We start from the raw sequence: 26,144 nt of genomic DNA, 5'->3' as shown, positions 1-26,144 counted from the left end.
GGCTGTCCACAAGGTTTAGGAGTGTGTCTATGGGGATGTTTGACCATTCTTCCAAAAGCGCATTTTGTGAGTGTCCGATCTTTCCGCTGCAATGTCGCAGTAACGCCATTACCTGCTGGTCATCTCTCCCATTGACTACTGCAACTCCCTTCTCATTGGCTTAGCTCTACATAGTCTATCTATAACCTCTTCAATCCATCATGAATGCTGCTGCCAGACTCATCCACCTTACCAATCGCTCTTTCTGCGCTACTCCTCTCTGTCATTCCCTCCACTGACTTCCGCTCACCCAACAAATTAAATTCAAAATTCTAACAACTATGTACAAAGCCATCCACAACTGTGCCCCCAGCTACATCACTAGCCTAATCTCTAAATACCAACCTACTCGTTCTCTTCATTCCTCTCAAGACCTCCTGCTCTCTAGCGCCCTCATCACCTCCTCCCATACTCGCTTCCAGGACTTTTCCAAAGCCTCTCCAATCCTATGGAACTCCTTACCCCAATCTGTCCACTTATCTCCTTTAGACGATCCCTGAAAACCCTTCTCTTCAGAGAAGCCTACCCTACCCACACCTAACAACTATTTTTTAATTTTCTCCATCAGCTCACCCCCCCCACAGTTATTACCTTTTTGTTTCCACTTGACCCTCCCTCCTAGATTGTAAGCTCTAAAGGCCCTCTAATCCCTCCTGCATTGATTTGTATTGTAATGTGTAATGTCTGCCCTCATGTTGTAAAGTCCTGCGCACACCATTGGCGCTCTATAAATCCTGTATAATAATTACTAGTAGAACAAAAATAATAATAATAAAAATGCCATAAATATATCCCTTATTTTGTAGTTGCGATAACTTTTGCGCAAACCAATCAATATACGCTTATTGCAGTTTTAATTTGTTTTTTTTTTTTGTTTTTTACCAAAAATATGTTGAGGCATACATATCGGCCTAAACTGATGAAGATTTTTATTTTTTTTTATATTTATTATAGCAAAAAGTAAAAAATATAGTGGTTTTTTTTTGTTGTTTTTTTTCAAAATTGTCGCTTTAAAAAAAACAAAAAAAAAAAAAACAAACCAATCAATATACGCTTATTGCATTTTTTTCTTTATATTTTATTTTTACCAAAAATATGTTGAGGCATACATATCGGCCTAAACTGATGAAGGTTTTTATTTTTTTTGATATTTATTATAGCAAAAAGTAAAAAATATAGTTTTTTTTTTTTTTCAAAATTGTCGCTTTAAAAAAAAAAAAAAAAAAAAAGCCAAACCAATCAATATACGCCTATTGCATTTTTTAATTTTTATTTTTTTTACCAAAAATATGTTGAGGCATACATATCGGCCTAAACTGATGAAGATTTTTTTTTATATATTTATTATAGCAAAAAGTAAAAAATATTGTTGTTTTTTTTTTTTCAAAATTGTCGCTTTAAAAAAATAAATAAATAAATAAATAAATAAATAAACCAAACCAATTTGAAAATAAATAAATAAATAAATAAACCAAACCAATCAATATACGCTTATTGCATTTTTTTATTTTTATTTTTTTTACCAAAAATATGTTGAGGCATACATATCGGCCTAAACTGATGAAGATTTTTTTTTTTTTTATTATATTTATTATAGCAAAAAGTAAAAAATATTTTTTTTTTTGTTTTTTTTCAAAATTGTCGCTTTAAAAAAAAAAAAAAAGTGATCGAATACCACCAAAAGAAAGCTCTATTTGTGGGGGGGAAGGGGAAAAAAAGACATCAATTTAGTTTGGGTGAAACGTCGCGCGATGGCGCAATTGTCAGTTAAAGCGACGCAGTGCCATATCGCCAAAAAAATGGCCTAGTCGTTAAGGGGGCAAATCCTTCCGGGGGGGGCTGAAGTGGGTAAAGGAAGCTAAAGGTGTGTTTCGTACAGAAAAAGAAGAAAGGGGAAAAAAATAAAAATAAAAAGATACATGTAGCGAACGACCGTTATCAATGCTCGAATAATCTATTATCACTATTGCTCCAGTCGCCGCCCAGGCTGAGAGCCGCCCGCAGATAAAAATACATATCGGCGCACGTGGCTGCCGAGGCAAATAGTTCATCATCTGTATATTTTATTTATAGAGGGCTTTAAATGCGGAGAGGAGGTACGGGACGCGGGATGAAAGAGCAAGCCAAATACTATTATTATAGAAATTAGCGATGCGTATTGGCGGCGATGGCTGGATAAGACGGGGCAGCGAGGCAGCGCTTTCCAGCAGCTGAATATCGGAAATCAATTTGTATAATGCAAATCTTCTGGCCGCCGTGGACTAATAGAACGGTTTTAACCCTCGTGGCACGTGTAATAATAAAGAGCCGGCTTTATGATGAACAGTCTTTGCTTTAATCTCGCCCCCCCCCCCCCCCCCACCCGGGTGGTTAGGGGGTAATCCCATAATGTCTTCCCCTGACTACAGGATCCAAGAAATCGTGTTAAGTCCACTTGCATGACCATCAAAAAAAAAGTAGTATTTATAAAGAGTGCTAAGATACATGAGTGTGTATATCGGGGGGGGGGGGGGGGGTCAGCTTTACCACATTCGGGAGCCTATTTGTTAACCACTTGGCGCCCATACTACGTCATATGACGTCATGGGCTTTGTGGTGTAATATCTGAATGATGCCTGAGGCCACAGACATCATTCAGATATCGGCGTTTTCAGCCGGCGATTCCCTGCACCATAAGAATGATCATAGCGGCTGTTCCGCCGCTTGATCGTTCTTACGGGAGGGGACGCCCCCCCCTCCCGCCACCCTCCGGTGCTTGTACCGGCCTACCGCTTCCATCGGTGAGTCGGTCACAGGATCCGCCGGCCCCCGGAAGTTACCATAGAGATTTCCGGGTGGATCAAATCGTCCCCGGAGTCTCTATGATCGTTCGGAGGCCGGGCGCGATGTTATGACGTCACGCCCGGCCTCTGCATTCAAATTAATGGCGCCGTTTTGGCTGGGAAGCCAGGATCGTTTTATTTTTTTTATTTTTATTTTTTTGGGCTTCCCAGCCTAGTCTTATTGACCCCATATCTCACTGCAAATAGGTCCGATCGTGCCATATTCCTATTACAAGGGATGTTTACATTCCTTGTAATAGGAATAAAAGTAATCAATTATTTTTTTTTTTTTTAAAGTGTCAAACTAAAAAAAATAAAAATAAAATTAACAATAAAAAAAAAAAAATTAAAACGCCCCTGACCCCGTGAGCTCGTACGCAGAAGCGAACGCATACGTAAGTCGCGCCCACATATGAAAACGGTGTTCAAACCACACATGTGAGGTATCGCCGCGAACGCTAGAGCGAGAGCAATAATTCTAGCTCTAGACCTACCCAGATCGCATACGTAAGTCGCGCCCACATATGAAAACGGTGTTCAAACCACACATGTGAGGTATCGCTGTGAACGCTAGAGCGAGAGCAATAATTCTAGCTCTAGACCTCCTCTGTACCCCAAAACATGTAACCAGTAAAAAAAATTTAAAGCGTTGCCTATGGGGATTTTTAAATACCAATGTTAGGCGTCATTCCACGAGCGCGTGCGTGCAATTTTGAAGCGTGACATGTTGGGTATCTATTTACTCGGCGTATCTTCCTCTTTCACATTATGCAAAAAAATTGGGCTAACTTTACTGTTTTTTTTTTTTTTTTGTTTTTTTTTTAAAGCATGAAACTGTTTTTTTTTTTCTGAAAAAAACGTGTTCGAAAATATTGTGCGAGATAAAAAGTTGCAACGGCCGCCATTGTATTTTCTAGGGTATTTGCTAAAAAAACATATATAATGTTTGGGGGTTCTATGTAATTTTCTAGCAAAAAAATGATGAATTTTACATGTAGGAGAGAAATGTCAGAATTGGCCTGGGCGCGAAGTGGTTAAATAAATGCGGTGAATGTGACTTTCACCAAACATTCCTTGGGGGGGGGGGGGGGGAGAGAGAAGGAAAGGAGTCTCCGACGCCGCACATCCATGCGAGTGTATGTTGGTGCGAACGACAACCTCCCACCAGGCCATGGCCCTCCAACGCGTTTCACTCTGCCCCTTGAAGCTTAATCATGAGGATTCCTTGGGGGAGAATCAGTCGCTGTCATTTAAAACATTCACCTGCAGAGAATGTTTGCTGAATATCAGATTGTCCGCGTTATAAACCTTCCACAAGATGACTGGTGCGAGCAGTAGTCCATTGCAGTCTTTTGCCCCATACACACCGTTTTCGGCAAACTTGCAATGTCCGGCCCCTTTCTGTTAATCTTAGTAAGGATGCCAGCGCTTGTACCTGGAGAAGAGGGACGGGTCAGCTTCGGGTGCCGACATCGGGGGCTCCCTGGACAGGTAAGTGCTTTAAAGTGATTGTAAAGGCTCCTTTTTTTTTACCTAAAATAAAAGAGGTTTATATTTGCCTGCTCTGTGTGCCGGTATTGCACAGAGCTGTCTCTTACATCCTCTTCTAGAGTCTGCTGCTTCTCTTCTGGGGTCACACATGCAGGCTTGATTCCAAGCAGGGCAGTGTGTGTGTCCATAGACACACACACACAGTCCATAGACACACACCGTCCATAGACACACTCGGGCCGGCTCAGCCCCACTCCCTGCTCAATGGATTGGATTGACTTAAGCCGGAGCCAATGGCTCCTGCTGCTATCATTATGTCCTATGAGACCAGGAAGAGAGACCAGCACTGCTGCTGATGGCACAGCACTGGATCGATACAAGACTCAGATCAGCCCCAATGCATGCACTTCACATATCCGAGAAGCCCCAATGCATGTACGTAGGACCTCAGATCAGCCCAATGCATGCATGTCAGACCTCAGATCAGCCCAATGCATGCATGTCAGACCTCAGATCAGCCCAATGCATGCATGTCAGACCTCAGATCAGCCCAATGCATGCACTTTACACATCAGATCAGCCCAATGCATGCACTTCACAGATCAGCCCAATGCATGCACTTCACAGATCAGCCCAATGCATGCACTTCACAGATCAGCCCAATGCATGCACTTCACAGATCAGCCCAATGCATGCACTTCACAGATCAGCCCAATGCATGCACGTCAGACCTCAGATCAGCCCAATGCATGCATGTCAGACCTCAGATCAGCCCAATGCATGCATGTCAGACCTCAGATCAGCCCAATGCATGCACGTCAGACCTCAGATCAGCCCAATGCATGCACGTCAGACCTCAGATCAGCCCAATGCATGCACTTTACACATCAGATCAGCCCAATGCATGCACTTCACAGATCAGCCCAATGCATGCACTTCACAGATCAGCCCAATGCATGCACTTCACAGATCAGCCCAATGCATGCACTTCACAGATCAGCCCAATGCATGCACGTCAGACCTCAGATCAGCCCAATGCATGCATGTCAGACCTCAGATCAGCCCAATGCATGCATGTCAGACCTCAGATCAGCCCAATGCATGCATGTCAGACATCAGATCAGCCCAATGCATGCATGTCAGACCTCAGATCAGCCCAATGCATGCATGTCAGACCTCAGATCAGCCCAATGCATGCACGTCAGACCTCAGATCAGCCCAATGCATGCACGTCAGACCTCAGATCAGCCCAATGCATGCACGTCAGACCTCAGATCAGCCCAATGCATGCATGTCAGACCTCAGATCAGCCCAATGCATGCATGTCAGACCTCAGATCAGCCCAATGCATGCACTTTACACATCAGATCAGCCCAATGCATGCACTTTACACATCAGATCAGCCCAATGCATGCACTTTACACATCAGATCAGCCCAATGCATGCACTTTACACATCAGATCAGCCCAATGCATGCACTTTACACATCAGATCAGCCCAATGCATGCACTTTACACATCAGATCAGCCCAATGCATGCACTTTACACATCAGATCAGCCCAATGCATGCACTTCATACCTCAGATCAGCCCAATGCATGCACTTCATACCTCAGATCAGCCCAATGCATGCACTTCACAGATCAGCCCAATGCATGCACGTCAGACCTCAGATCAGCCCAATGCATGCACGTCAGACCTCAGATCAGCCCGATGCATGCACTTCACACATCTGATCAGCCCAATGCATGCGACGCGGGACCTCAGATCAGACCCAATGCATGCACTTCACACCTCAGTTCAGACTCAATGCATGCACGTCGGATTTCAGATTGGACCTAATGCATGCACGTCAGACCTCAGATCAGTCCAATGCATGCACGTCAGACCTCAGATCAGTCCAATGCATGCACGTCAGACCTCAGATCAGTCCAATGCATGCACGTCAGACTTCAGATCAGCCCCAGTGCATACCCTTCAGACCTCAGATCAGACCCAGTGCGTGCACCCCAAACCCCAGATCAGCCCCATTGCATGCATGTCAGATCAGCCCCAGTGCATACCCTTCAGACTTCAGATCAGCCCCAATGCATGTGCTTCACACTTCAGATCAGCCTAAATTTTAGGAGCACTGGGCAGGGCCGTCTTTAAGGCAGGGCAAAAAGGGCAGCTGCCCTGGGCCCTGTCATTCTTGTGGGGCCCAAAGCAGCTGCCTCATACTTGCCAACTATCCCAGTGTAAATTCCCTTGAAGTTTTAATCCCAATACCTCAGTGCGAAGTGCTGCTACTAATGCTGCCCAGCTCTGCCCTATTGTTGTGTACAGTTAACTCACCTGCAGACTCTGTGTTTACATGTAAATAACCGGCATTCATATGTAAATAGTGGTGGCATTACTAAGCATTGATATGTAAATAAAGGTGGCATTCATATGTGTATCATGCTCCCCTGCAGTGAGGAGATGATGTGCTGTAACCTCCAGCAACCAATCAGTGAGAAGTATTACTTTACAATAATCTCTAGTAACCAATTAACAAGCAGAAATCATTTGCTGTAACCTCAAGCAACTAATCAGTGAGCTGTAATGTGTGCTGTAACCTCTAGCAACCAGTCATTAAGCAGTAATGATATGCTGTAACCGCTGGTAACCAATCACAATTGCTGTCTGATCTGATACAGTAAACAGATTTTGAGTCTAGCTGCTATTTATTGTATGTCTCAGAGCAGGTGGAGAGCAAAACTGCATGGGGGGGGGGGGGGTCGAATAAATTTTTTGCCCAGGGTCCAATCGGTATTAAAGAAGGCCCTGGCACCGGGTATCACTGTAGGGGTGCCGGTGGGCTTCATCTCTGCCTCAGCCACTGGCGAGCTTTCAGTGATGTCAGAGAGGTGGGTGGGCCTAGTGAGCCATTGTCAACCAGTGCCAGTGCAAGTGCCATCCTATGCCAGCCCGGGGACACGTGTCTCGAGTGTTTCTGACACCTTTTGTATATCACAAAACCAGGGAACAAAAAGAGAATTAGTGCTAATGGAATAACAACAAAGTATAACAATGTCTAGTTTTGTATCATTTCATTGCTGCAGCAGTAAAAATTGTCACATTTTGCTACTGCTTCATTATTTCCACTTTTCTTATTATCTCGGTTTATTGATCGGTGAATGCAGATATTGGAGTTTTCTGCATTGTATCCTGTATGTGTAACAATCGCTGGATCGGTTAGGTCCATTTAAAAAATAAAAATAAAAATTTAATAGTATGTGTAGCCAAAACTGTTCTTGGAGTCAAAAGTCCCATCAGTTTATATTTTTATACTGCCTGCGTCCCTCTGGAAGGGAGCGGAGCCTCTGCAGTGAGCCCACTGCTTCCCTACAGAGAGCCAGACTCGTCTTCCGCAGCATGCAGGCAGGGCACAGGCTTTCCTACTCGGGCTGTGGCCTCTTTCTAAATGGAAATGAAGCGCGAGACGTTACACAGCATTTGTTTTTTGATGCGCCCGGAATGTTTTCCGCTTCGGTTGGGATTTAATAAACTTGTCGCCGTGTTACTTTCATAAATCTCTTCCCAGGAACGCATGCATGAAAACTCTGCACATTCCATCATTTTTTTTTTTTTTTTTTTTTCTGCAGAGGGACCTCACATGGGCGTCCGTCAGCTGACTGAGCCGCAGATTCCTCCTCTGTGCTTGGAATTCGATTACGAAGCTGCTGTGAATGCAATGTATAGTTATTTTGCGGTGAATAGAAAATTAATCAGCAGCACATAGGCGATGCAGCGCGGGGACCCCGCGTCCTCTTGCATATGTAATAAGTCGATGGGTGCAGAAGCCAGCTTCCTAATTAGATCACAGCGCACAATAAGCAGCCAGCCGCTCCTCCTCGGATATTAACAGAGTAAGGTGACGCCGGGGAAGACAGATGTTAGAGCTGTAGGGGATGAACAAGAGAGAGCGAGAGTGCTGCATGATTAAAGCGAAACCTGTCTTTGCTTCAAGAGTTGCCTACGGGGTCTGATTGAAGTAGAACTAAACAAATAACAGCCCATTAAAAACTAAAATAAAATAGAAGCTTTTGCTGCCATACTTACCTTCAGTCTGGAACTGTCCCGTGCAGTACTTTCTTGTCACCACTAGATGTCCTTACTCTTTTGAGTTGAATGATGGGCAGCATATTCAACCCACTTCTTCTAAACCCAGGCTGTTAAAGAGGAAGTAAACCCTGATGAGTTTGCTTCCTCTTTCATTCCCTGCAAAGGCAAAGCATAATGGACTACTATGCATCGCATCGCATCGCATAGTAGTCCATTATGTGTCACCGCTGTCCCCTGTAGTCCGGCGCATCCATCTTCTCGGTGGGGTCTCGCAGCTCCGCCGCTGTCATTCGGCGAAGCCGCGATGACGTCACTCCCGCGCATGCGCACGGGAGGCGACACGCGCGGCAGCTCCGTCGTTGGAAATGCCGCGCTCAGTGCGCCTGCGCGCCGCTGTCTACGCGCCGTAGACAGCGGTGCCTGTCTTTCGGAAAATATCTCCTAAACTGTATAGGTTTAGGAGATATTTCTTGGACCTACAGGTAAGCCTTAATCTAGGCTTACCTGTAGGTCAAAGTGGTTTGTAAGGGTTTACAACCACTTTAAGGGCGCATGGATTTCAATGTTTCTTTTTTTTTTGATGAGGCTGAGTCTCTAGTTGGCTTAAAAAAAAAAGGTGGGCTCTGCGCCCCGAGCCCGTCCTAGTTGTGTGACAATAGCGAATTAATATTCTCTGTGGTCTTCCTGATTTTCTTCCCAGCCAGTCAGCAAGCGGGTCCTGAGTCCTGATTGGCCAGGGAGTATTAGGTCTCCCGGCCAATTGGATCTCAGGACACACTTGCTGCTCGGCTGGGAGGAGAAGCAACGGCCCCGGGGTCTTCCCTCTGCAAGCTGGAGCGAGAAGCAGCTGCCCTCCCCCCGGATCCTCATCATCTGCCTCCTAAGGTAAGGCCTCTGATTGCCACCTTCCCATCCATGTCCCACGCGTGCGTGGGGGTGGAAATAGCCTTCCCGTCTGTCTCCCAGAGGGTGAGGGGTGGCGTTAGTGTGAGTGAGGGGGTAGGTTTGTTTGCCCCCCCCCAGATATTAAGCACCAGCTGCCACTGTAGCCAATCAGCTTCTAACCTCAGAATGTTCAATTAAGCTTCGACAATAAAACCTGGAAGCTGATTGGTTTCCATGCACACGTGCGCTAGATTTTTTTTTCCCACGCCAGTTTTAGTTAATCAACCCCTCTGTGTTCTCTGTAAGTATAAGTTGGTGGCATGGAATAGGCTGATGAGAGTAGGGTGATTACCTTATCAGTCTGCTGCTGCTCCTTCGCTGACCAATCCCAGTCTGGTGACCGGGCTGTGTTGCTTAAATGGAGAAGCAAAAAAGTGAGGTCACCATCCCGCAGCGTGCTTCCTTTTCTGGGGCGACATGAAACTGAGAACTGGGCAGTATTGGAAATCCACTTTACCTGGGTACGTTTTAGCTGATGCGGTGGCACCAGCAATGAAAACCGAGACTAGCTAACCAGACATATAATGATGCCTTTTACATTCCTTTGAACAATTCCCTGTAATGTTGCTCGTTTAGCTGATGCTGTCGCTTTGTGGATATTTAATGATCAAGGTTGCCTTCTTTTATTTAGCTTCCTGTGATTGTATGGTACGTCAGAGACCACAAACGGTCAAGCTTCTGCCTCTGTATTCTTTCCCACAATCCTTTGCTGTATAAGGGTTTGCTTTGAGACCCCAAACCAAAGCTCCTTGATCGCTCCTCTGCATTCTTTCCCAGAAACCCCAGAAAAGTTTTATCATTACTTTACCAAGTTCCAGAACTCTTGCCTTGGCAGGCTTTCCCATATCCTCTGTAGTTATCAGTGGCTGTTGGTGTGGGTTGCTAGTGCCCGGGGCAGGGCAAGTATTGGAAGGGGAGACCATGACACTAGGGACCCCAGGGCAACCCTGCAGGGGATACCAGGCTGGTTTCCTGGGTGCTCATGGCCTAGTCCCCTGCCAGGTGAATTTGTGAACCAGAACCGGCCCTGGGACTCAGCCTGGATCTGTGGGACGCCAGGAGGGTCCCGTTGAATCCAGGAGGGTCCTGTAGAATCCAGGAGGGTCCTGTAGAATCCAGGAGGGTCCTGTGGAATCCAGGAGGGTCCCGTAGAATCCAGGAGGGTTCTGTAGAATCCAGGAGGGTCCCGTAGAATCCAGGAGGGTCCCGTAGAATCCAGGAGGGTCCCGTATAATCCAGGAGGGTCTCGTGGAATCTAAGACGGTCCCGTGGAATCTAAGACGGTCCCGTGGAATCTAAGACGGTCCCGTGGAATCTAAGACGGTCCCGTGGAATCTAAGACGGTCCCGTGGAATCTAAGACGGTCCCGTGGAATCTAAGACGGTCCCGTGGAATCCAGGACAATCCTGTGAAATCTGGGATGGTTGGGAGGATGTGGTTTTGTGCCCCTAAGAAGTTTGCTCCCAAAGCAGCTGCAGCAGCGGCCCCACCCATGTTCCACCACTGATTGTTGTCAACATAAAACTTTTGACGACGTGGCACCACAGGCGAGTCAATGCAAAGTCTTTCTCTCTAAAGAGTCATAATAGGGGGGGAAATAAGACAACACAGTCTGGACTACAGTCAAGAACAATTTTGTCATCTTTTGCTCTTTTGTTAAAACTCATTGAAATGTGTCGGCAATTAAAGTAGTTTGACTAGTTTGTTCTTTTTGGTGCCATCTAAGTTGCTTGGCTGATGTTTAGACCTTCCTTCTGTGAAGAAACACAAATGGCAGCACAGTGATCTAAACAATACGTTGTTGGCAAGGAGAAACTCTGGCTTTCCCATATCCTCTGTAGTTATCAGTGGCTGTTGGTGTGGGTTGCTAGTGCCCGAGGCAGGGCCATGACGCTAGGGACCCCAGGGCAACCCTGCAAGGGATACAAGGCAGGTGTCCTGGGTGCTCATGGTCTAGTCCCCTGCCAGGTGAATTTGTGAACCAGAACCGGCCCCGGGACTCAGCCTGGATCTGTGGGATGCCAGGATTTTGTTGAAATCCCAGGAGGGTCCCGTGGAATCCAGGAGGGTCCCGTGGAGTCCAAGAGGGTCCCGTAGAATCCAGGAGGGTCCCGTGGAATGTAAGATGGTCCCGTGGAATCCAAGCCGTTCCCGTGAAATTTGGGACGGTTGGGAGGATGTGGTTTTGCAGCCCTAAGAAGTTTGCGCCCAAAGCAGCCTCAGCAGCGGCCCCACACATGTTCCACCACTGATTGTTGTCAACATAAAACTTTTGACGACATGGCACCACAGGCCAGTCAATGCTAAGTCTTTCTCTCTAAAGAGTCATAATAGGGGGGGAAATAAGACGACACAATCTGGACTACAGTCAAGAACAATTTTGTCATCTTTTGCTCTTTTGTTAAAACCCATTGAAATGCGTCAGCAATTAAAGTAGTTTGACTAGTTTGTTCTTTTTGGTGCCATCTAAGTTGCTTGGCTGATGTTTAGGCCTTCCTTCTGTGAAGAAACACAAATGGCAGCACAGTGATCTAAACAATACGTTGTTGGCAAGGAGAAGCTCTGTGTCTCTATAGAAACGGTCCTTCAGGTGTAAGAGACGGCAGATGCATCTTAGGTGAGCCACAGGGAAAAACATCACTTAACAATAGCGAAAGACATAAGATTAGAAATAAGAACATGACTAATTCAGCGGCAGAGGAACGGATCTTAATAGCGGTAGATGAGAACCGTAACATCAAGGTCTAGGAAACGCGTCGCATTTGCCGACAGGAGATAATGGTCACGTCTGCTTTATGTAAAGTGTAATCAGTCAATTGCCCAGGGGTGGCCAATCGGCTTTACTGATTCTCTGATCTGGCAGCTTTAAATGGCTTTTATATACAGTGGTGTGAAAAAGTGTTTGCCCCCTTCCTCATTTCCTGTTCCTTTGCATGTTTGTCACACTTAAGTGTTTCGGAACATCAAACCAATTTAAACAATAGTCAAGGACAACACAAGTAAACACAAAATGCAATTTGTAAATGAAGGTGTTTATTATTAAAGGTGAAAAAAAATCCAAACCATCATGGCCCTGTGTGAAAAAGTGATTGCCCCCTAAACCTAATAACTGGTTGGGCCACCCTTAGCAGCAACAACTGCAACCAAGCGTTTGCGATAACGTGCAATGAGGCTTTTACAGCGTCCTGGAGGAATTTTGGCCCACTCATCTTTGCAGAATTGTCCTAATTCAGTTACATTAGAGGGTTTTCGAGCATGAACGGCCTTTTTAAGGTCATACCACAACATCTCAATAGGATTCAGGTCAGGACTTTGGCTAGGCCACTCCAAAGTCTTCATTTTGTTTTTCTTCAGCCATTCGGTGGTGGACTTGCTGGTGTGTTTAGGATCATTGTCCTGCTGCAGAACCCAAGTTCGTTTCAGCTTGAGTACACGAACAGATGGTCGGACATTCTCCTTCAGGATCTCTTGGTAGACAGCAGAATTCATAGTTCCTTTTATCACGGCAAGTCTTCCAGGTCCTGAAGCAGCAAAACAGCCCCAGACCATCACACTACCACCACCATATTTTACTGTTGGTATAATGTTCTTTTTATGAAATGCAGTGTTCCTTCTATGCCAGATATACTTGGACACACACCTTCCAAAGAGTTCCACTTTTGTCTCATCGGTCCACAGAATGTTGTCCCAAAAGTCTTGGGGATCATCAAGATGTGTTGTGGAGAAATTGAGAAGAGCTTTGATGTTCTTTTTGCTCAGCAGCGGTTTTCTCCTTGGAACTCTGCCATGCAGGCCATTTTTGCCCAGTCTTTTCCTGATGGTGGAGGCATGAACGCTGACCTTAACTGAGGCAAGTGAGGCCTGCAGTTCCTTGGACGTTGTTGTGGGGTCTTTTGTGACCTCTTGGATGAGTCGTCGCTGCGCTCTTGGGGTAATTTTGGGCGGCCGGCCACTCCTGGGAAGGTTCACCACTGTTCCATGTCTTCGCCATTTGTGGATAATGGCTCTCACTGTGGTTCGCTGGATTCCCAAAGCTTTGGAAATGGCTTTATAACCCTTTCCAGACTGATAGATCTCAATTACTTTCTTTCTCAATTGTTCCTGAATTTCTTCGGGTCTCGGCATGATGTGTAGCTTTTAAGGATCTTCTGGTGGACCTTACTGTGTCAAGCAGCTCCTATTTAAGTGATGCCTTGATTGTGAACAGGTGTGGCAATAATCAGGCCTGGGTGTGGCTAGAGAAATTGAACTCAGGTGTGGACAACCACAGTTATAGTATGTTTTAACAAGGGGGGCAATCACTTTTTCACACAGGGCCACGATGGTTTGGATTTTTTTTCACCTTTAATAATAAACACCTTCATTTACAAATTGCATTTTGTGTTTACTTGTGTTGTCCTTGACTATTGTTTAAATTGGTTTGATGTTCCGAAACACTTAAGTGTGACAAACATGCAAAGGAACAGGAAATGAGGAAGGGGGCAAACACTTTTTCACACCACTGTATATGTTATTTATATAAACCTAATCTACAGCTTGGACTGGTGCCTGGTCTCTGTAATTACCGGACAAACTTAGGAAAGTTACTCAGTGGGTACCAGGCAACAGGCACTCTAGATGACAGGCTAAATACACATAAAAACAGCCTATATATAACATCTGTGAAGGTTTTTATTCATCCAGGCTATATGGTATGGCTAGTAATAGTCAAGTTCTGAGATGTTTCACTGCTCATCCAAGGGGCTTCCTCAGTCCCAATTGTATCCTGTAGACCAGCCTTTCTCAACCAGGGTTCCATGAAACCCTAGAGTTCCTCCAGAGGTGGCGAGGGGTTCCTTCAGCTGCAGCGGTTTAATGTCCCGACGGTTGGTGTCTGCAACATTCTTCTCACTGATCACCAATGTAAGGAACATTCTTCCCACTGATCACCAATGTAAGGAACATTCTTCTCACTGACCACCAATGTAAGGAACATTCTTCCCACTGATCACCAATGTAAGGAACATTCTTCTCACTGATCACCAATGTAAGGAACATTCTTCCCACTGATCACCAATGTAAGGAACATTCTTCCCACTGATCACCAATGTAAGGAACATTCTTCCCACTGATCACCAATGTAAGGAACATTCTTCCCACTGATCACCAATGTAAGGAACATTCTTCCCACTGATCACCAATGTAAGGAACATTCTTCCCACTGATCACCAATGTAAGGAACATTCTTCCCACTGACCACCAATGTAAGGAACATTCTTCTCACTGATCACCAATGTAAGGAACATTCTTCCCACTGATCACCAATGTAAGGAACATTCTTCCCACTGATCACCAATGTAAGGAACATTCTTCCCACTGATCACCAATGTAAGGAACATTCTTCCCACTGATCACCAATGTAAGGAACATTCTTCCCACTGATCACCAATGTAAGGAACATTCTTCTCACTGATCACCAATGTAAGGATCATTCTTCCCACTGATCACCAATGTAAGGAACATTCTTCTCACTGATCACCAATGTAAGGAACATTCTTCCCACTGATCACCAATGTAAGGAACATTCTTCTCACTGATCACCAATGTAAGGAACATTCTTCTCACTGATCACCAATGTAAGGAACATTCTTCTCACTGATCACCAATGTAAGGAACATTCTTCTCACTGATCACCAATGTAAGGGACATTCTTCTCACTGATCACCAATGTAAGGAACATTCTTCTCACTGATCACCAATGTAAGGAACATTCTTCTCACTGATCACCAATGTAAGGGACAATTTTTCCACTAACTACCAGTGTAAGTGGACTGCCCCTTACTGCCCACAAATGGTATGTGGCCAACATACCGAAATTTGTTCATAAAACTATTGTTAGCAGGATTCCCTGAGAACTAAACATTATTTCAAGGGTTCTTCCATGGTAAAAAATGTTAGACAGGGGGCTATAGATATTACTTCATGAACAATGGTATGCTTACTACATTACTACCTTTTTCCTGGCTACCTCACATACTACCTTAATGTAAATTAAAGAAGACTCATTCACTGTAGACCAGCCTGAAGCCTGTCTGGGTTCACTATGCCGGAACAAAATGGCGATCTAGCCAAGGTCTCTGTATCACATTATCTACCAAATTCCAGGTGTTCCTCTCAACTGTCATCATCAGATCTCCATCTAGGGACCCTTGGCCCGGCTTCTTTTTAGGTTACTAACCACAGTAAGCTTTTTCACCGTCACCTCCTCAGGCTTCTCTTGACAACAATGAACAGCAACCCACCAATGCTTCCAACTGTCTACGGCGTGACAGTTGTATTCTCCATTTTGGTTGCTCAACTCTGAGTGTCTGCAGCCGGCCAGATTACCGATTTTATTTCTTGGAAAGACTAGTGTAAAAAAAGAGTTTCCTTTTTGATTATTTGAGGAGTGCTGCACTATCATGTTCTCCATTTGAATCTCTTTTGTTTTCATCTTCATTGGAATTTTTTCCACATTCTGGCTCCTGCACAGCCTAGACAAGCTCAAGGGGCTTTGAGCTTTACAGCTGAGCACCTTGATGTGAAATGCGTTGAGACTCTTTTTGATGACTTGCACTGAATGATCTTTTCATTTACGAATAATAAACTGTGAAACCCAACATCGGTATGCAGATACCTACGCATTGAAAATCTGGGATTCTGAGCTTGTGCAGCAAGTGGTAGTCTTGCACCTGAGCTGGGATGGGTGGCTGCAGCAGGATGTGTTGTAAGTCTAGGGCAGCTTTCTTCGACCCTTTTTTTTTTTTCACCCCAGAGGAACCCATGAAATAATTAATTTTATCAGGGAACCCTTGATAAAATGTATTTGTCCAGAGTAAGTGGGAAGAGTGCCCCTTTAGATAAGGGGAAGAGTGCCCCTTACAAGACAGTTAAAGATCATGGGTGCCATTCAGCCAAGTGGCATTGGTCCTAAAACTATACAGTCACCATCAGATGGGAGGTCCATCAACCGCAGCTGAAGGAACCCCAAACAACACCTTAAGGAACCGCAAGGTTCCACAAAACCTGGAGTCCGTGAGATGTTTTCCTTACAGACAGCTTACTGAATGGCATGATCGTTGGTGTCATTCAGCAAGCTCTGCCAAGTGGTATTGGACATGAATGTATCTATTCTCCATTAGATGGGAGGTTAACAACACCTTGAGGAACCATAAACAAAACCTAGAGTTCTATGAAATCAGGAGTCATTGGGCAGAGTGCCCCCTTACATTGAGGATAAGAGAAGAATGTCTCTTACAGAAAGCTTGCTGATCGACACCAAGATCATTGGTGTCATTCAGAAAGCTTTGCCAAGTGACACTGGTCCTGGAACTATGGAGGCACCATCAGATGGGGAGTCAATTAACCACAGCTGAAGGAACCCCCAACAACCTCTTGAGGAACCATAGGGTGGCTGGCCTGGAATGTCTTGAGCACCCTTTCTCAACCAGGAACTCGTTGGCTCCTTTCAAGTTTGCCAGGGGCTCCTGGAGCAGAGATCAGTGATGGCTTTATTTCCTGCCTTGCCTTTGCCTGCATAGTCCCATCACCAACATTACCTGGCAGAGTCAGTGGCATGGAACTGCCTCCAACCTGAGGGCAGGGCCGTCTTTAATATTGATTGGACCCTGGGCAAAAATTTTTTTGGGGCCCCCCGCATTCAATTTCACTCTCCATCTGCTCTGATACATACAATAAATAGCAGCTATCCGTCTACTCTATCAGATCACGCAGCAATTGCGGTTGGTTGCCAGCAGTTACAGCATATCATTACTGCTTACTGACTGGTTGCTAGAGGTTACAGCACACATTACGGCTCTCTGATTAGTTGCTAGAGGTTACATGATTTCTGCTTGTTAATTGGTTGCTTGAGATTACTGTACAGTATTACTGCTCACTGATTGGTTGCTAGAGGTTACAGCCTATCATCTCCTCACTGCAAGGGGGCATGATATACATATGAATGCTGCCTTTATTTACATATCTATGCTGCCGGCCACAGCTATTTAGTTATGAATGCTGTCGCTATTTACATATGAATGTTGGTTATTTACATGTACACACGGGGTCTGCAGGTGAGTCATCTGTACACAACAATAAGGCAGAGCTGGGCAGCATTAGTAGCAGCACTTCAGATTGAGATATCAGGACACAGCACCAGACTAAAACTTCAAAGGACAAGGGAATTTAAACTGGGATAGTCGGCAAGTATGAGGAAGCTACTTTGGGCCCCACAACAATGACAGGGCCCAGGGCAGCTGCCCCTTTTGCCCTGCCTTAACAACGGCCCTGCCTGAGGGGCAATGCAATTTCGATTGTCTATATTTCTGTCCATTATTATTTTTCTTATTTTATTTGCATGATTTTCTATAAAAAGCTTTGTCTTTTAGAACAGGAACATATTGAAATGATCTATTCTGGGTGTCAAATATGGTACATTGTTTTTTATTTTTTATGTTTTTTTTTATTGTGTACGGCTTATAAATCACAATAATCTACCATTATAAATACATGATTTTTTTAGGCAGATATTCCCTGAGATTTGATAATTTTTCAAGGTTTCCTCTGTGCTAAAAAGTACGAGAAAGACTGATCTAGAGCTCCTTTATTCGCTTACCATACAACCCCAACAAGCTTAAGGGGCTCTGGTATTGGGGTGAGGACGTGTTTCAGGCACTGGAGACTGGTTGGGGAGATGTAAGCTTTGGAGTCTAGAGGAGCAAAGATAAAACTTGATGCTCATTCATAGTAGAACCAGCAGGCAGAAGAAGTATTGAATAGCAGAATCACCCTGTTGCTTACACAGCATGGTAGAGCTATGGGAAACACAAGAAGGGCTGAACAGAGCAGTTATTCTCAGCCAGAATACAATGGAACCCCAGTGTTCCTCAAGAGGTTGTTAGGGGTTTGTTGAGCTATGGCTGATTGGCCTCCCATCTGATGGTGCCACCATAGTTCTAGGTCTATTTCATATTTACAACAGGCATTCTCTAAAGGGGTTTATTGGAACCCTAGTTCCTTCAGAGGTTGTTAGGGGTTCCTTGAGCTTTGGCTGATTGACCTTCTATCTGATGGTGCCACCATAGTTCCAGGTCTAGTAGTTCCATTTTCCAGTAGTCATTCTCACAAAGGGTTCAGTGCAACCCCAGGGTTCCTCCAGAGATTGTTAGCGGTTCCTTGAGCCATTGTTGATTGGCCTCTCATCAGATGGTGCCACCATAGTTCCAGGTCTAGTAGTTCCATATTTCCAGTAGCCATTTTCACAGAGGGTTCAGTGCAACCCCAGGGTTCCTCCAGAGATTGTTAGCGGTTCCTTGAGCCGTTGTTGATTGGCCTCTCATCAGATGGTGCCACCATAGTTCCAGGTCTAGTAGTTCCATATTTCCAGTAGCCATTTTCACAAAGGGTTAAGTGGAACCCTAGGGTTCCTCCAGAGGTTAAGGGTTCCTTGAGCTGTGGCTGATTAACCCCCCTTATCTGATGCCACCATAGTTCCAGGCCCAATGCCACTCCACAGAGCCAGCATCACTGTACCAACTACCTAGTAACTGTCTGCAAGTGTGGCATCTAGGTCACCACTGTAATGGGAGGCATGTTTTCCCACTGACCATCAATATAAGGGGCATTTATCCAATGGCCTGATTTTAGTGGGGGGTCCGTTGGACTCCAAACGAGTATTTTCAGAATTCCTCAGAGATGGAGGTTGAGAAAGGCAGGAACAAAGTAACAACTGTTGTATATTTTGGGAAGCTTTTTAAATGCAACAGTGTTAAAGAGAAATGTGATCAGCAGGATCCGGGTCCATGCCCTAGAATCGGAGATCTCTGAACTATGGCAGTTGCGGAACTACACGTCCCATGAGGCACTGTAAAACTCTGACATTCACAGCCATGTCTAGGCATGATGGGATTTGTAGTTTGTGAACAACTGGAGGGCCATAGTTTGGAGACCCCTGACCTAGAACGAATGAGCCGCTACCCATCAGATCCTTGTTTCGGCCATTTTACTGCCACCGGATTCTGCAAGGTCTGATGCATTCCGCGTCCTCCCGGCTGTATGGGGGCCGCCGCAAGAAAAGATGTCTTTATTTCGGAGAGAAGCTTGGCTATGTTGAACGAGGTATTTAACATGGAGAAGAGAAAAGCAGGATAGGCAGGAATGGAGATCTCCCAAGGCAGAGTATGTGAGTGCCTAAGGAAGCCCCCCGGGCACCATGCTGGCTGTCACCGTATCTAACGGAGACAAATTAGAAACACGTTTTTGTGTTAAATATTCCGGCAACAGTATCGCTGATAGAATATTCATTCTTTCTTTCTTTTTTTTTTTTATACATGTTTACTTTGTGTATTTATAAAAAAAAAAAAAAAAAATTCTTATAAAGGTGTTTTGATTTTTAAAGATACACTGCGGTTTAAGATTTGAGGAAACTTTGTTTTCTTTGTGCGTTAATTTTGTAGATATTGTTACAATGTGATAATTGCTCCTTCTGTATAGTTCTCTATAAATCCACCACATATTAGGCTATGTTTACATTTGAGCTTTAGCGACGCGTTGTTGTGCAATATGCGTTTTAGCGATTTTTTTTTTTGATTTTTTTATCGTGAATGGCTTGCTTGTCATGTGAAAATTGCGCCAAAGAAGCTGAAGTGTCAAACTTTGGCACTGAACCAAACACATTTGGCGGCACGCGTTTTAGCGCATTTTTTGGCACGACTTTGAATTGAGTGTAATGGCCTTCCTGTTGCGTGAGAAATGTGCCAGAGAAGCTCAAGTACCGAATTTTGGCAGTGAGCCAAACGCATTTGGCAATGTGTTGCAGCGCATTTTTGTCATGACCACCCATTGAGTTGAATGGGCTGCCTGTTGCAAACCCAAAAAAAACGCACCAAAGAAGCTCAAGTACCAGATTTGGTCACCAAGCTAAACGCGTTTGGTGACGCGTTTTAGCGCATGTTTGGTATGACTGCCCATTGAGTTGAACGGGCAGTATGTCACGTGAGTAAAAAGGCCAAAGAAGCTCCAAGTACCAATTTTTGGCGGCAAGCACGTTTTGGCGCATTTTAACACGACCGACCATTGAGTTGAACGGGTTGCCGGTTGTCCAACAAACATGCCAAAGAAGCTCAAGTACTGAATTTGGGCACCGAGCCAAGTGCTTTTGGCAACTCGTTTAAGCACATTTTTTTAGTATGGCTGCCCATTGAGTTGAATGGGTTGCCTGTCACATGAAAAACATGGCAAAGAAGCGTAAAATTTTGCCACCAACGCTTTTGGCGACTCATTTTAGTGCATTTTTGCCATGACCACCCATTGAGTTGAATGGGCTGCCTGTTGTGCGAAAAATGCTCCAAAGAAGCTCAAGTAACACATTTAGGCACCAAACCAAGCGCGTTCGGCAACACGTGTTTTGGCACTTTTTTCGGCACGACTGCCCATTGAGTTGAATGGGCTGCCTGTCAAGTGAATAATGCTCTAAAGAAGCTCAAGTACCACATTTTGGCAGTAAGCCAAGCGCGTTTGGCGACACATATCTTAACACATTTTTAGTATGGCCGCCCTGTGAGTTTGAATGGCCTGCCTGTTGCTTGAAAAACACACTAAAGAAGCTCAAGTACCACATTTTGGCACCAAGCAAAGTGCTTTTGGCGACACATTTTAGCGCATTTTTTTTTGGTATGACTTGAATGGGCTATCTGACGTTCAAAAAACGTGCCAAAGAAGCTTAAGTATTGAATTTTGGCACCAAGCCAAGCACGTTAGGCAACACGTTTTAGCATATTTTTGGTTTAACTGCCCTTTGAGTTGAATGGCCTGCCTGTCATGCCAAAACCCGCCAAAGAAGCTCGAATGCCAAATTTTGGCACTGAGCCAAGCACTTTTGGCGACTCGTTTTAGTGCATTTTGCCACGACCACCCATTGAGTTAATTGGGCTGCCTGTTGCGTGAAAAATGGACCAAACAAGCTCAAGTACCGTATTGTGGCACTGAACCAAGCGCGTTTGGCGACATGAGGTTTAGCAAATTTTTGGTAAGACTGCCTATTAAGTTGAATGGGCTGCCTGTCACCTAAAAACATGCCAAAGTGGCTCAAATACCACATTTTGGCACGGAGCCAAGCTCGTTAGGCTACGGGTTTTAGCGCATTTTTGGTACAATCGCTCATTGAGTTGAATGGTGCATTTTTTCGCGCAACAGGCAGCCCAGAGAAGCTCAAGTACCAAATTCTGGCATCAAGTCAAGCGCATTTTGCGTGTTTAGCACATTTTGGCACAACCACCCACTGAACTGAATGGGCTGCCTGTCACGTGAAAAGCACGCCAAAGAAGCTTAAGTACCACATTCTGGCACCAAGCCAAGCGCTTTTGGTGACTCGTTTTTAGTGCATTTTTTTTCCACGCCCACCCATTGAGTTTAAGAAGCTCAAGTACTACATTTCGGCACTGAACCAAGCGTGTTTGGCGAAATGCGTTTTAGCGCCTTCTTTTGGTATGACTGCCTATTGAGTTGAACGGGTTGCCTATCACGTGAAAAACGTGCCAAAGAAACTCAAGTATCAATCTTTGGCACCGAGCCAATTGCGTTTAGCGGCACGCCTTTTTTCACCACTACCCATGTTTAGGCTGCCATTAAGGAATAATAACACCGCAAGCGCATTGCACATTTTTAGCGTTTTTTTTGCACATTTTGTATAACATGGCCAGAAACGCGCATTTCTGATATGAGTCGGGGGGGGGGGGGGCACTGTATATTTCCCTTTCACAGTCTTTGGACCGGCTCTGGAATATCTTTGGCCGTCTTCGGTGAAATAGCGCTTATGCAGTGATTTCTAAGGAAATATGATTTTTATTTTTTTTGCCATCCATCGAAGGTCGGCGGGACGAAGGTTGCGGCGGCGCGAAGCAGCAATTTAGAAGCGAAGCGCTGAGTTCAGCTCTTTTGTATTACATTCGGTATACAGAGGAATCGTTGTTTTATAGAAATTATATTGGCCTTTTAACACGTTTTTTTTTATTTGCCGAGAGAATAGCGATCGGTGACAATGGGCTTGTGTTCTGCCGAAACGCATTGTAGTCGGAGCCAACACATCGTGAAATCTGAGCCGTTCCTGAAACGAAATTTCATTGCGCCGTTTGTGCTGGAAGTGGATGATTGTTCGGCGGTGAGAGGATCCCTCTAGAAGCTCTTTGTTCCTTCGAGAGATGTGACCGTGATTTGTTTTCTTTATATATGAACTTCAAGTCTATAGAAGAATTGCGTTCTGCATGCATTGCGTCTGTAGCTTTTAATTACAATGGATTATACTCTGAGGTTGTTGGCGGTTATTTTGTAGCAATCCAGTTTAATGTGAGTCCTGTATATCTACAATGTATCAAAACTTGTTGAGTGGTATTGTCTGTATATAGTCCTTTTAATGGAACTTATAACCTGGATGATTCAATTTCCTCATGGTTTTTTTACTTTTACAATAAAATATTAAATTTAATTGATGCTGTTATCTGTTTACCCTGTTTCTATCTCTGAACACCTTTTAAAGTCCTGGGGTTTGTTACCCCCCATTTCTTATTCCCATAGTGCAGTGATGGCGAACCTTGGCACTCCAGATGTTTTGGAACTACATTTCCCATGATGCTCAACTACACTGCAGAATGCATGGGCATCATGGGAAATGTAGTTCCAAAACATCTGGAGAGCCAAGGTTCACCATCACTACCATAGATACACTTCCTAAACCTTGTGGACGGCCTTCCCAGAAGAGATGAAGCTGTTATAGCTGCAAAGGGGCGGGGCAAACTCAATATTGAACCCTACGGACTAAGACTGGGGTGTCATTAACCACTTGAGACCCGCGCTATAGCCGAATGACGGCTACAGCGCGGACCTCCTTTGCCGGGACTACGTCTATTGACGTCGTCCCGTGCACGAGCGGCCTGCGCGCCCTGTGATCGGCGAGTCTGAGACTCGCCTGATCACCGATCCGAGCAAGGGGTCGATCCCGACCCCTTATCACGTGATCAGCTGTCAGCCAATGACAGCTGATCATGTGATACAACGGAGCCGGTAATCGGCTATTATTCCTCCTCGCGCTGACAGCGCGAGGAGAAAAAGAAAGAGCTGATCAGTCCCGATCACGGCCAGCCCTGCCAGTGCCCACCTGCCCCCTGCCAGTGCCACCTCAATAAAAAGTAAGTGCCCCCCGTCAGTGCCACCCAGCAGTGCCCATAGTGCCACCCAGCAGTGCCCACAGTGCCACCCAGCAGTGCCCACAGTGCCACCCAGCAGTGCCCACAATCTGCCTCAACAAAGGTGCTGCACCCCAGTGCCACATATCCGTGCCCATCAGTGTCATCTACCAGTGCCCATCAGTGCCCATCAGTGCCGCCCAGCAGTGCCACCTATCAGAGCCACCTATCAGTGCCCATCAGTCCCATCTATCAGTGGTACCTATCAGTGCCCCTTAGTGCCACCCATCCGTGCCACCCATCCATGCCCATCTTATCTGTGCCCATCTTTGCCCATCAGTGCCGCCTTATCTGTGCCCATCGGTGCCGCCTTATCTGTGCCTATTAGTGCCGCCTTAACTATGCCTATCAGTGCCCACCATTGCAGCCTATCAGTGCCCACCAATGCAGCCTATCAGTGCCCACCAGTGCAGCCTATCAGTGCCGCCTCATCAGCGCACTTCAATGAAGGAGAAAAATGACCTGTTTGCAAAATTTTATAACAAACTATTAAACATTATTTTTTATTTATTTATTTTTTTGTTTAGCAAAAAATAAAACTCTGAGCTGTAATTAAATATCACCAAAAGAAAGCTCTATTTGTGGGAAAAAAATGATAAAAATTTGATTTGGGTACAGTGTTGTATGGCCGCGCAATTGTCAAAGTGCATCAGCGCTGAAAGCTGAAAATTGGTCTGGGCATGAGGGGGGTTTAAGTGCCCAGTAAGCAAGTGGTTAAAGTTCACGTGCGTGTAAAGGCAGGCGTCCCAATACTTTTGGCAATATAGCGTATATGGGTCCTTCAAAAAGTTTCCACACTTTTTCTTAACTCTATCAAATGTAAAAAAGTGCAAAAAAACTTTAAGGGCCCTTCTTAAACTTTTTTTTTTTTTTTTTGGGGGGGGGGAGGGGGAGGGGATTTCGGAAAGGCTCACCAGTCAGGTTTGGCGGTCTGTCTACACTGAATTAATCATTTTGTAATTATAACGGTGAATTGCTGTTCTTTTTGAAATCCTCCCGATCAGCGTTTGGAATATACGGTCTGCATTCTAACAAGTGGATTATTATTTTTTTTAAATATGACGGTCATTTGGTATTCTGATGCGTCCTCTTCTATGGGACTGCGATTTTTGCTGCCAGCGTTTTGTTGTCCCCCCCCCCCCCCTTCTCTGCACATCTGGCTGGGACGCCGGCTCGGCTCTCGCCTGACTTGCGGAAGGCGGAAACGTAATTAGCTCCTGGTTTGGTTTATTAGAGAATACACACAAGAGCGCGTCTGAGCGTCGCCGGGGACCCGCCAGCTGGATAGATTAGATTTTGTTGCATCTGACAATTAGCGTTTCATAATTTGCACAAATTCATTTAACATGTTTTGTGAGGGAAAAAAATAAATAAAAATAGAAATAAAAGCACATTGCGGCATCTACCTGCTGGCGGGAGAGACGCGGATCGCGGAGTGAAGGAAGCTACGAACGCAACGTTTTCCAGCCAATGTGGCGGATGTGAAGTGATTACAATGTATCCAAAACCGAAACTTTTTTTTTAATTATTTATTTTTTTAGTTTTGGATGGAGCGTTGAGGCGTTGTTGGAACCCCTGCCAGGTTTTTATTGGTGGATTCATACACAAGAGGCGCTAGATCTCCTGTTATTGATCTGAGGTCAATGACTTTCTCATTGAATGACTTTGGTAAGGCTGCTCACATATACCCCTGGGGGAGGGGAGGAGGAGGAGGTGGGGGTACATACAATCCTATGACATGGACCTCAACCAATCAGCCATAATATTATACCAAATGACAGGTAGCCTGAATAACATTGATTCTCATTACAATGACATCTGAAAGTGGGGGGGGGGGGGTATATATATGAGGGAGCAAGTGAACATGTTGTCCCTGAAGTTGATATATTAAAAGCAGAAAAAATGGACAAGTGTAAGGATTTGAGGGACTTTGACAAGGGCCCAATTGTAATCTATAGATGACTGACTGGGTCAGAGCAACTCCAAAACTGCAGCTCTTGTGGGCTGTTCCCGGTCTGGACCGACCAAAAGTGGTCCATGGAAGGAAAAATGGTCAACCGGTGACAAGGTCATGTGCAGCCAAGGATCATTGGTGGAGGTGGGGAGGGAAGTATCATCGCTGGAGGTGGTGTGGGGGGAGGGTAATTGATGGAGTTGGGGAGGGAAGGCTCATTGATGGAAGTGGGGAGGGAAGGCTCATTGATGGAAGTGGGGAGGGAAGGCTCATTGATGGAGGTGGGGAGTGAAGGCTCATTGATGGAGGTGGGGGAGGGAAGGCTCATTGATGGAGGTGGGGGAGGGAAGGCTCATTGATGGAGGTGGGGAGGGAAGGGTAATTGATTGAGGTAGGGAAGGGGAGGCTCATTAATGGAGGTGAGGAGGGAAGACTCATTGATGGAGGTGGGGGGGAAGACTCATTGATGGAGGTGGGGGGGGAAGGGTAATTGATGAAGGTGGGGGGAAGGGTAATTGATGGAGGTGATGGAGGGTAATTCATGGAGGTG

At 45.2% G+C, this 26,144-nt stretch overlaps 1 protein-coding gene across 4 annotated transcripts in view; it reads left to right on the top strand.

Annotated features, from left to right (window-relative positions):
• The window catches only part of SDK2 (sidekick cell adhesion molecule 2), an 876,954-nt gene that overhangs the window by 455,740 nt on the left and 395,070 nt on the right, over positions 1-26,144 (top strand). The gene's annotated exons all lie outside the window — the stretch shown is intronic.

Source organism: Lithobates pipiens, unplaced genomic scaffold (genome assembly GCF_037356315.1).
Source record: "Lithobates pipiens isolate NorthernLeopardFrog02 unplaced genomic scaffold, aLitPip1_a1.2 Scaffold_28, whole genome shotgun sequence".
Taxonomy (NCBI): Eukaryota; Metazoa; Chordata; class Amphibia; order Anura; family Ranidae; genus Lithobates; species Lithobates pipiens.
This window is presented reverse-complemented; position numbering and strand designations above follow the sequence as displayed.